Raw genomic sequence first — 11,839 nt, forward strand, 5'->3', positions numbered from 1 at the left:
AAAAACTCCACATCATCCGAATTGGGGGCATATAAATTAGCCAAGACTGCCAGTATGCTGTATAATTTCCCCAAGACAATAATAAAACGGCCATTTTATCAGACACTTTGTTATGAAGCACAAAGGGAACATTTTGATTTATAAGAACTGAAACCCCCCTGGCTTCAGCCTGAAAAGTAGAATGGAAGTGCTGCCCCATCCATCTTGACATAAGATGAGAGTTACCAAAACTACGAATGTGTGTTTCTTGCAAAAAAGCAATTGTGTTAAGCTGTTTAAGATGTGAAAACACCTTCCTTCTTTAAACAGGATGGTTCAATCCCTTAACATTCCAGCTTATAAAATTCAACGGACTAACCATTGTCCTTTTAAAAAAAACATAGAGGATAGTAGGCATAATCATTGTCAGAAATTCGAGTAACAGCTTTGGGGCAAAAGTATAAAACAAGAAAAACAGGATAGAAATATGTCCTGAATAATACAATTGTCTAAAGGTTCTATGAATAATATTGGCGTTAGAGTTCCCTCCCCCTATACCCTACAACAAGAAAGCTACTGAAAAGCAGCAGCAAGCTCTTCAAAAAAGCAATCACCCCATAATCCCACTTCCTGTTTCTTAACATCATCATCAGCTCCACTTTGCATCAATTTAAAAAAAGGAAACCTTTAGCTGTACAAACTAAAGTTATACTTAATGAAAAGAAAAACCATTCCACCAGAATTTGTTAATCTTAACTCTAGGTAATAATCCCAAAAGAAAGGTATGAACTAGTGTTTAAGAGAAAATGTAAGAACAAGCAAACAGATTTTACCGAATAACCTACCCACGAAAAACTATGAAAAAAAATTTACTGACTTAAGAAAGGTCAGAAAAAATAAGTACTTCACCAATATAAGTAATCTGACTGAACCAGAGGGAGTCAAAGCCCCAGGGAGACCATCGATGAATTTCTGGGCTTCTGAAGCTGAGTTAAACCACTTTTTGCCTCCACTAGTAAGAATTATTTGGAGGCAAGCTGGAACTCGAAGGGAAGGCCTGAATCCATAATTATATTATTCTTTCATGACTCCTTTAAACTCAGCTCAGAGACTCAGAACTTGGGGGGCATAGTACTCAACAACACGAATTGGTTGACCCTTATATTCCAACTTCCCTCCCTGACGAGCTTCCCTAATGAGATCTTTAGTCTGGTAATGATGGAAACAAATAATTACTGGACGTGGCCTGTGTCCCAACTCCAGGATAGGCCCTAAATTGCGATGAGCTCTGTCTATCTCAGGCAGGGTTGAAAGTGTATCATTCCCAAAAACCTCACATAGCAGAGCAGAGAAAAATTCGATGGGAGATCCATGTTCGATAAACTCTGGTAAAGCCAGAATATGTAGATTTTGATGTCTGCTCCGACTTTATAAATCAGTAACTTAGATAATAGCTTGCTGTTATGATCCTTCAAGTCAGAACAAATGTTTTCCAAATCTTTAAAACGGCGGTCAAATATATCCGTGGCAGACTTGAGATGTGATAAGAGTTGGGCATAATCCTCCACTATGGACTTAATTTGATCCAATTTCAAATTCACTGAACTGATAGAAGACTTAAGTTCAGCTATTATCTCCTGTCGGTGCTGCTCCAAAATTGAAATAATATTTTCGCCCGAGGAGCCGACAGCAGGGACTTCTTTCTTCCCCAATTTGGTGGTCTTTGAAGCCATCGTAAAAGAGGTGTATTCGCAGGCAGAATGGAGAATAAAAAGTTTAACAGTTTGGAGTGAGAAAAAGGGAGAGAAGGAGTGCAGAGATGAGAAATAAAACGGAGCGATAGCTTTTAGTGACTAAACCATCACCATCTTGACCAGAAGTCCAACTTCTGAGATTTGATCCATTGAGTAAGTGCCTGTTCCATGTTGCAATGTATTCATCTAAAGGTGACTTTGTCTTGAGGTGTTGTATGTTTGGAGGGGATACACATGAAAGGCTCCCAGATGGGTTTGGGCCGGTCAAGTTGGCAAAAATACTAATTTATTTGATTAATATGTTAGCTTGTTGCAGTTTCACCAATTACAGTGTCATGATTATCAAAGAAACAATAATGGAGTAGCCAAGCAACCAGTTAGAATACCCTTGTATTCATCATTTCATGTTGCAGTTTTGCATTAAACAAATAGCGACAAATACAACCACAGGCAAAGTGTACTCTTGTGCTAACATGCAAGGTTACTGTGGTCATCAAAGCAACCAAAATATTCTCTTTTCTACTGTAGTTACCTATCCTATTGGTGATATTTTGAGTAATGTGGCAGCTTACTTTTTTTTAATTTCAGTTATTTAAACTAGTACTGAAGAATTGATACCATTGCCTGGTGCAGTAACTGAGAAGCACAACTTGTTAAAGTCCAGAACAAGCAAGATAACAGTAGCTTCCATTAAAGGGATCATCAATTTCTTATAGATCTAGTAGCATTTGATTTGTACAGTAGAGTAGTTAACAAGCAGTACAGATTCCTGACACAATAAATGGTCTGATAGTAATGAAAATCTGATCTGATTTCTAAGCTTCAGCCAAAATCACATTGTTACTGATCACCTGGGCTTTATCTCAATGCTCTGTGTGGTAGAATGAAGAGGGGGACTACTGAGGAGGTCTGTCTTTTAGAAAAGGCAAGTAGGGGGTTGTTAGAGGTAGTTAAGCAGGTTGTCCATCCCTTAAATCAGTTCTCTTTGTGGCACTTCAGTAAGAATTAACACTGGAGCCTAAATTGCTTCTCTGAAGAAGTCCTCAAAGTAATATACCACATCTTGGGGCAGGATCTATGACAGTGGCTTTCGTAGTGGTCATTAACTTCAGCACAGTTTGAGGTAGAATCTCTTAGAACATAATGCAGCTTGAAATACTTTAACGTACATCCATACTAGTAGAGGGGCAGTCTTTAAAGGTGCATTCCACACTTCAAACAGACATGAGCGATACACATTAATAGTGCCATGGAGGAGAGAAAGGGAGGAAGTCCCATAATTTTCAGATGGACATCTGAGTGCTAGAGAATAGATATAAAAAACAAGGGGAGAGGTGTTGTATGGCATTTGGTTACATTGTCTGTGACTCCAGCCATGGCACTCACCCTCTCCATCACCCTGCACCCTATCCTTTCCAACGCAATACTACCCATCTTCTTTTGTATCATACCCCAAATCCTGACCTGCACCAACACTTCAACTCTGGATAATTTTGTAAAGGTTGATCGTTGTCCTTCATCACCATGGTAGAGTAGTTTTGAGCATGACCGCTCAGGACATCACTGTTTGGTGTTCAATTCTGATGTCATCTGTAGGAGTTCGTATGTCCTCCCTGTGGAATGCATGGATTTTCTCTAGGTGCTCAGGTTTCTTCCCAGTCTAAAAATGTACCAGTTAGTAGATTGGTCATTATAGATTTTCCCATGAGTAGGATATGGTTAAATCAGGGGTTTTCTGGGCCGCGCGGCTCAAAGAGCTGGAAGGACCTATGCCACACTCAAACTCAATAAATAAACAAATAAATAAATAAAACGTTCCACTGTCTTGCTTTCCAGACTCTCAAGACAGGCTGTCACCAGCAGAGGAGAAATAAAGAACAAGGGCAAACTAGAAAAGGATCACATTTTTAAAAAACACATACTACATGTTTTGGAAGAAAAGAAAAGCACATGCCAGAGTGCTACCTAAGATTGATAACGTTTGAGATGCACAAATATGTTTAGGGGAATGCATTTCATGGGGAGGTGTACCAGCTGCTGCCAGGCTACAGTCTTGACACAAGTTGTAGAGTAACTGGAGATCACTATAAGCTAATACATGTATCCAGAAGCCCTATTTTGACAAGGCTGATGCAAAGTGATCTGGAGAACTGTGAATGTTCACGCTTTGAGTATATTCAAGGATGAAACTGATAGATGTATGAGCATGAAAGAATAGGGATATGGAGATTGGCTTAGTGGATATTAGGGAAATCAAGAAAAATGGAGATATTGAAGGAAAATAGTGATATAGTGGATCAGGCATAATCTTGATCAATGAAGGGCAAGTAGCTTATTTCACCTGTTTATTATGTTCTTAAGAAGTACAAAATTAGCTATGCTTTAATTGAATTGCAGAGCAGGCTTGAAGTGTAAAATGATTAACTCTTCTGTTTTTTTTCTTAAAACTTCCATTTTAAATTAAATTTGAAGCTACGTTCATCTGACTATGAATAATAAACTATAACTCACTTTTATTCTGAGACTTTAATATGCAATGTTATTGTTCTCATTTTAGCTGGCTGTGGACAGAATCTGGAGCTCAGCCGAAGTTGGAAAATGTATTGGGAATTAGTGGTCTTGCATATCCTAACATAATATCTATTGATCCAAGGAGGAGAAAATACATACTCTTGAAGAGGTCATTTAGTGAACGTGGAATAACAAAATTCTTTAGGTAATAATTTAAAGCTAAGCTTAACTGTCAAATTATTTTTTGGATTTTGGTCATAGTTTTGTGCAATTTTTAGTGTTCTTTGAAACATGCAGAATATATTTGTTAAGATGGTACTAGAAATGAGAAATAGTGAAATCAGCGACCAAAGGGATAATTATCAAAACAAAGTGCCAGGTTTTATTTTGTAACACTGTTTTTAACATTTAGACCTATATATTATTTAGGCGCTAATCTACTGAAATTTAAGATGGCTGAAAGCTTATATTTTCAGTAGCCTGCGTATTGTGAGTATAATTGGTGAAAGAAAAATACAGAGCCATCCACTGCCCGCTTAGAACATTTGCTGGGCATAACCCTAATTTGTTGATTGGTTTATCCTGAGTCATTTAGTGCCAGGATTAGATTGGAGGAAGTGCAAGTGGATGATAGACATGGGACAAATATTGCATTTCACATAGGTACTTGAGAAGGTGTTATGAGGGTAGTGATAGAAGGAAATTGAATAGCTGACCAAAAGTCACTGAAGAAACAATCCCTCTGAGTGCTGAAAATGAATAGGAGGGGACAATGTGTTTGGTGGTGGAATGCTGTTGGAAATAATAGAACTTTTAAAGGGTAATTTGTTGAATATGGAGGCTGCTGGACAAGGGTAATTCTATTAGTGTTCTTGCTAGGAGAAGGAGGAAAGGTAAGAGCAGGTGTGGGAAATAGAGGAAACATATTTGAGGGCCCTGTCAACTATGGGAGAAGTCTAAATAACCACACCACTTGGTGTGGAAAAACTTACCCCGCAGATGTCCTTCAAATTTTTGCCTTCTCAGCTTAAACCTGTACCTGTTAGTTCTAGACTCTCCTGCCCTAGGAAAAATGATTCTACCCTATCTAATCCCCTCATAATTTTATAGGGCGATACAAGGACATGCCTCAATTTTATTTATTCCAATGAGAATAAATCTAGCCTCTCCAATCTCACCTTGTAACTATAGCCCTCTATTCAGGCAGTATCCTGGTGGATCTCATCTCACATTCTCTATTGTTACCAGGTCCTTCCTTTAGTTGATTAATATTGTACACAATACTCCATGTGATATAATTAGTGTAATGATTTGTAAAATGGCACCACAACTTGTTTACTCAGTGCTCAGCCCATAAAAGGAAGCAGCATACCAAATGCCTTCTTCATTACCCTGTCCACTTGTGTTGGCATATCCAATGAGCTATGGATTGTACCCCAAAGCCCCTCTTTACATCAGTGCTTCTAAGATCTCTGGCATTTTCTCTATGTCATTCCAGAACTTTACTTTTCAGATTGTGTTAATGCACATTTGGCTGGATTAAATCTGACCTATTACTGTTCTGCCCAGTATTTCACCTAATATTCCTGTTGTATATTTGATGATCAACTTCGCTATCCATGATGACTGCAGTTTTTGTGTCATCTGCAAACTTATTAATCAGACCACCCACATTCTCATCCAACTCATTTATGTATATTATAAACAACAGTGGACCCAGCACTAATTCCTGCAGTACACCATTTGTTACAGATTTCCACCACTACCCTCTGCCTCCTATCACCAAGCCAATTTTGGATCCGTTTGCCAACATGCCTCAGAGACTTTGTGCCTTGGCCTTCTGAACCACCATATCTTGTACAGTTAATTTCACAAACACTCAGCATGATTTAAAGACTTAATTGATTGCTTTCCTTCATTCATATCTTGGGTTCCAAGTATTTTTTGCAGGGATGCCTTTCCTTCTACTTTACACACAAATTTTAAAAGGCTACCATTTTAAAAACAGATCAATTAATTGCAGAGACTATTTGATGCCCTGTCACCACAAATTACCACTGAATGAATATATATATATATATATATTTAACACCAAATTTATAATATTAAATATATTATTTTTCTTAAGTGTTGATTCAGAAATGGATGCTACCTTTGGTACCTACATCATTGCATTGCCACAAATACACCTTTGCATTGCTTCCTTGAAGAATTCCTATGACTTAAAGGCCTCCCTAACAATTATGATTGGATGATCAACTTAGCAAAATTAGGAGGTGTTACTTTGAGCAAATGTTCAGAAATGATGATGATAACTTCAAATTGACATTGCATGACACCCAAAATTGACATGTAGGGGCCTAAATTTTGTCTTTTTAGTAAAACATTTTAGAAACAAAATCTTAAAGATCTTGTAAAATTTTGTCATAAATTGTAAAATAATTGATTTTATACAAGATAATTGATTCAAATCAGATGCATTGCATGCTAAACAGCATGAATATTTTGTAAGAATATAATAGTAAAATCTGTGATGTATTCACATTAATAATGAAATAGAAGTAAATTTAATTGTGAAGACGTTTTCCTACAATTTACTGAAGTAGCCTTCATGTTTTAATTATTCCTAATCAATAGAAAACTATCACATTTATCCAGAATACGAATGAGTGATGATTTCCCAAAAGTCAAAATGGTGAAATGCAGGGATAGCAAAGAGGGAAAAGTAAGTTTCCTGTATCTACCTGCACTTAAATATGCAGATAAATTATTTTAATGTCCATTCTCATTCCAACATGTCACTCCATGGCCTCCTTTTGTGCCAAGATGAAGCCACTCTCAGGGTGGAGGAGCAACACCTTATATTTCATCTGGGTAGCCTCAAACCTGATAGCATTAATATCAATTTCTCTTTCCAGTTTAAAAAATTCCCCTCCCCCTCCTCTCTTCTTCTATTCCCCACTCTGGTCTCTTACCTCTTCTTGCCTGTCTATCACTTCCCTTTCTCCTATGGTCCATTCTCCAGTCCTATTAGATTCCTTGTTCTGCAGCCCTTTATCATTCCCACTCACCTGGCTTTATCTATTACCTTCCAGCTAGCCTCCTACCCCTTCTTAGCCCCACATTTTTATTCTGGTATCTTCCCCCTTGTTTTCCAGCCCCGAGGAAGGGTCTTGGCCCAAATTGTCGTCTATTTTTTCATTTCCATAGATGTTGCCTGAAATGCTGAGTTCCTCCAACATTTTGTGTGTGTTGCTATGGATTTTCAACATTTGCAGACTTTCTCGTGTTTATGATGTATTATTTGTCATGTTCATCTTATATACCCATAACAATTACAGCACGGAAACAGGCCATCTCGGCCCTTCTAGTCCCTGCTGAATCTTCATAATTAAAAGGACGAAATTTAGTTACATTCCTAACAATATGACTGATGCAATCTTATAGAAATGCAAGAGAACGCAGAAGGAAATCAGGAGGTTTTAAAAAAAAGACTTGACCTTGTTCTAGCAGACAAGATAAAGGAGAATTATGAGGGCTTCTACAGATTTTTAAGAGCAAAAGGATAGCAAGGGACAAAACTGGTATTCAGGAGGATCAGAGTGGTCATCTGTGTAAGGAGCCAAAAGAGATGGAGGAGATCTTAAAATAGATTTTTTTGCATCTGTATTTACTTGGGAGATGGACACAGAATTTATGTAAGGCAATACAGCAATGAGGTTATGGACCCTTTACGTATTAGAGGAGCAGGTGTTGCTTGTCTTGAAGCAAATTGGGGTGGTTAAGTCCCTAGGTCATGATATTATGTTCCCTCAGACCCTGTGAGAGGTGAATGCAGAAACTGCAGGGACCCTGGGAGAGATTTTAAAACACGGGTGAGATGCCAGAGGTCTGAAGGATAGCTAGTGTTATTCCATTGTTTAAGAAAGGCTCTAAGAATAAGCCAGGAAATTATAGGCCGGTGAGCCTGACATCAGTAGTGGAAAAGTTATTGAAAGGTATTCTCAGGGTCGAGACATACAAGTATCTGGATAGGCAAGGACTGATAAATGATAGTCAACATGGCTTCGTGCATGGTACGTTGCGTCTAACCAACCTGACAGTGGATATTGTCTTCATCGACTTTAGTAAGGATTTAAGTTGGCAAAAAGGTTCACTTGCTTGGCAACACATGAGGTAGTATGTTGCATTTGACATAGGTTTTGTGGAAGAAGCCAAAGTGGTTGTAGATGGTTGCCTTTCTGGAGGCCTGTGACTAATGGTATGCCATGGGGATTGGTGCTGGATCCATTATTGTTTGTCATCTTTATCAATAATCTGAATGATAATGTGTTAAACTGGATCAACAAATTTACAGATGTCACCAAAATTGGGGGTGTTGTGGACAGCGAGGAAGCCTATTAAAGTTTGGAGTGGAATCTGGGCCAGCTGGAAAAATTGACTGAAAAATGGAATATGGAATTCAATGCAGATAAGTGTGAGGTATTGCTCTTTGGGAGGACCAACCAAGGTGGGTCTTATACAATGAGTGGTAGAGCACTAAGGAGTGTGATTGAACAGAGGGGTCTGGGAATATAGATCCATAATTGAAAGTAGTGTTACAGGTAGCCAGGGTGGTAAAGAAAGCTTTTGGCATATTAGCCTTCATAAATCAATGTATTGAGTCCAGGGGAGTTGGGATGTTACGTTGGAAGTGTATAAGACATTGGTGAGGCCTAACTTGGAGTATTGTGTCCAGTTTTGGTCACCTACCTACAGGAAAGATGTAAGTAAGATTGAGAGAGTACAGAGAAAATTTACAAGAATGTTGCCAAGACTTAAGGACCTCAGCTATAGGGAATGATTGAATAGGTTAGGACTTCATTCCCTAGAATGTAGAAGTTTGAGGGGAAATTTGATAAAGGTATACAAAATTGTGAGGGGTATAGATAGGGTAAATGAAAGCAGGCATTTTCCACTGAGGTTGGTTGAGACTACAACTAAAGGTCATGGATTAAGGGTAAAAGGTTAATGCTTAAGGGGAACATGAGGAGGAATTTCTTCACTCAGGATGATGAGAGTGTGGAGTAAGTTTTCAGTGCAAGTGGTGGATGCAGGATTGATTTCAACACTTAAGAGAAATTTGGATAGGTACGTGGATGGGAGGGCTATGGTCCAGGTGCAGGTCGATGGAACTAGGCAGATTAATATTTTGACACTGTCTAGATGGGCCAAATGGCCTGTCTCTGTGCTGTAGTGTTCTGTAACTATGACTCTAATCTATTCATATGTGGGCAATTATTAACAATTACAAAGAAAACGATATCAACAGACTCATGAGCATTCAATCTCAACTGCCAATAAAATAAAGGTGAATTATCCTGTTGTTGTAATCGCAGCTGATCTTGGATTTGAATTTCTCTTTCTGTACCTATCTGCACCATTTCACTAAATACCCCTGCCATGAATTCTCAATTGAAGTTTTTCTCCCTCATTCCAACATAAGGCATAAAAATCCTTACTTGCAAGAAGGCATGCAAGGTGTTGTGTATAGGATATGGTCTGATTAATTCAGACGTCACAAATGAATTAATTAATCAATACTTACTGGGCAAGATTTAATGTGCAGAAGCATGATTTATAATGTGCACCATGCGCATTAACTGTGCATAAGTTTGTAACTGAACCTGCACCAGATTATGTTTTGGCTGGAGTTCTTAAAGCACCCATGTTCAACTGCAACTGGTTTTTGAAGATTGCCAGGATGGACGTGGCAGCAGATGGACCCTGCCCTCTGATACTGATACAGAGATCATTGTGGCAGAGTTGGACATCTGAAAACTGAATAGAACTCAAGCACTTCAGAAAATTTACAAGGCCTCACCTGTATAATAATTTGAAATGCAATTTATCGTTGCAATTAATTTGATGCTTTGATGTCTACTATAAGGGATTGTCAGAAAATATCAGTATGCTCCTTTAAGTAGCACACAGCAAGCCAAATGCCTTTTGCTCGTACTTGCTTTCAAGATAGAGTGGGCATGGAATGTTTCAAATAGTGGGAGAGTCTAGTTCTAGAGGGCACAGACTCAACAAAGAAATCATCCCTTTAGAACAGATATTAGAAAGAATTTCTTAAGCCAGGGGTGGTGAATCTTTCATTTATGCAGTGGTACAGTACGCACTGAAACTGTTTGCATGCAACAGTGGCTACACCCCAGTACACTGCTTCGATAGGTGGGTGAAACCAAGTAATGGTAGCCAGGAACCTCCAACCCTGGTGAAATAGAGATATACCTACCCCAGCGTGCAAAGCCAGTTCCGGCAGACTGGGCAGATGAGATCATCTACAATATCCAACAGCCAAGAAGGCAGTGCTGCAACGTTCATGGAGAGCGAAGGGCATGACAGAGCACAGAAGGCATCATGGCTACCCATTGCATCTGAGGAAGTCTCCAGTTGTGATGATTTTTCATACCATTGGACCAAAATTTTTGAGGCCGAGAAAGTGGAATTTCCTCAGTGCAATGGCTTTTTCATTATAAAACTCCTCCCACACAGGTCACATCATCACCAGAAACTACTGACAACCAACATAGTATGCACATGAAAGCTTACAATCCAAAGTTTCAGATCAAAATGGTTTTAACATTTAATTTTACTATACAATCCAATACCACATTAAAAAATGCAGGATTCAGTTGAAGTACTATATTGGGCCTAAAAGATTAAACAAGCTGTTTGATAAAAATAGTAAAATAGACTTTTCCATCAATAATATACTCATTTCTCTGAAACATGTAGGTCTGAAACATCACATAAAATTTAAGCCATTGCATTCTTAAAATATATGAATTAAGTCCCTGTGGTTGTACTGAAAGGGTTAGGTACGGATTTGGGTAGGTGCTATTACGTGAGACTTGGTAGTGGTAGTAGATGATTAAATGAAAGATCCTTATACTCTTGTTGCAGGAATGCAATAATAAGTTTATGTTAATAGCAGAAGGTATCAGAACTCTGAGATAATGGAAATTAATTCCTTTAGTAATTGAATATTGCAGAGGATAAAAGGATCTTCAAGTTTGTTACATACAATGAAGTACTTTTTGAATATGGGTGGTATGACCTGGTGAAGTGATGGTGATCCCCAGATACTCCGGAGCGCCTGAGGGTGAAGCCTTTTTGTTGGACACCCCGTAAGATCTTGAGATTCCCGGCTAGGGTGCTGGTGAGACCCGAGCTGCAGAAGATCTCGGTGGTACAGGCACACTGGATGGTGGTGATCGTCAGGAATACCACGCAACAGGAGGTCACTTTTAAATGAGGGATGCCCCTGGCGCATTTGTTCCCGGTGACGGTGATGCATAGTTCCCCCGTGAGGCTCGCTGGGGGGCCATTGGAAAACATGGATAAGTTGACCACTGGGGCGTTTAACTTTGGGGCCTCGCCTGTGCTGGAGAGTTGGAAGCAGAGGATGGTGGAGAAGATGTTGACGCTGAAAGATGTTTTTTCCTTAGACGAGTTTGACGTGGGCTGCTCTAGGAACACTCGCCACATCATCTGGGTGACTGAGCACACCCCGTTTTGAGAAAGGTCGCGGTGACTGGCCCCTGCAG

This window comes from Hypanus sabinus, chromosome 10 (genome assembly GCF_030144855.1).
Source record: "Hypanus sabinus isolate sHypSab1 chromosome 10, sHypSab1.hap1, whole genome shotgun sequence".
In the NCBI taxonomy this organism is placed as follows: Eukaryota; Metazoa; Chordata; class Chondrichthyes; order Myliobatiformes; family Dasyatidae; genus Hypanus; species Hypanus sabinus.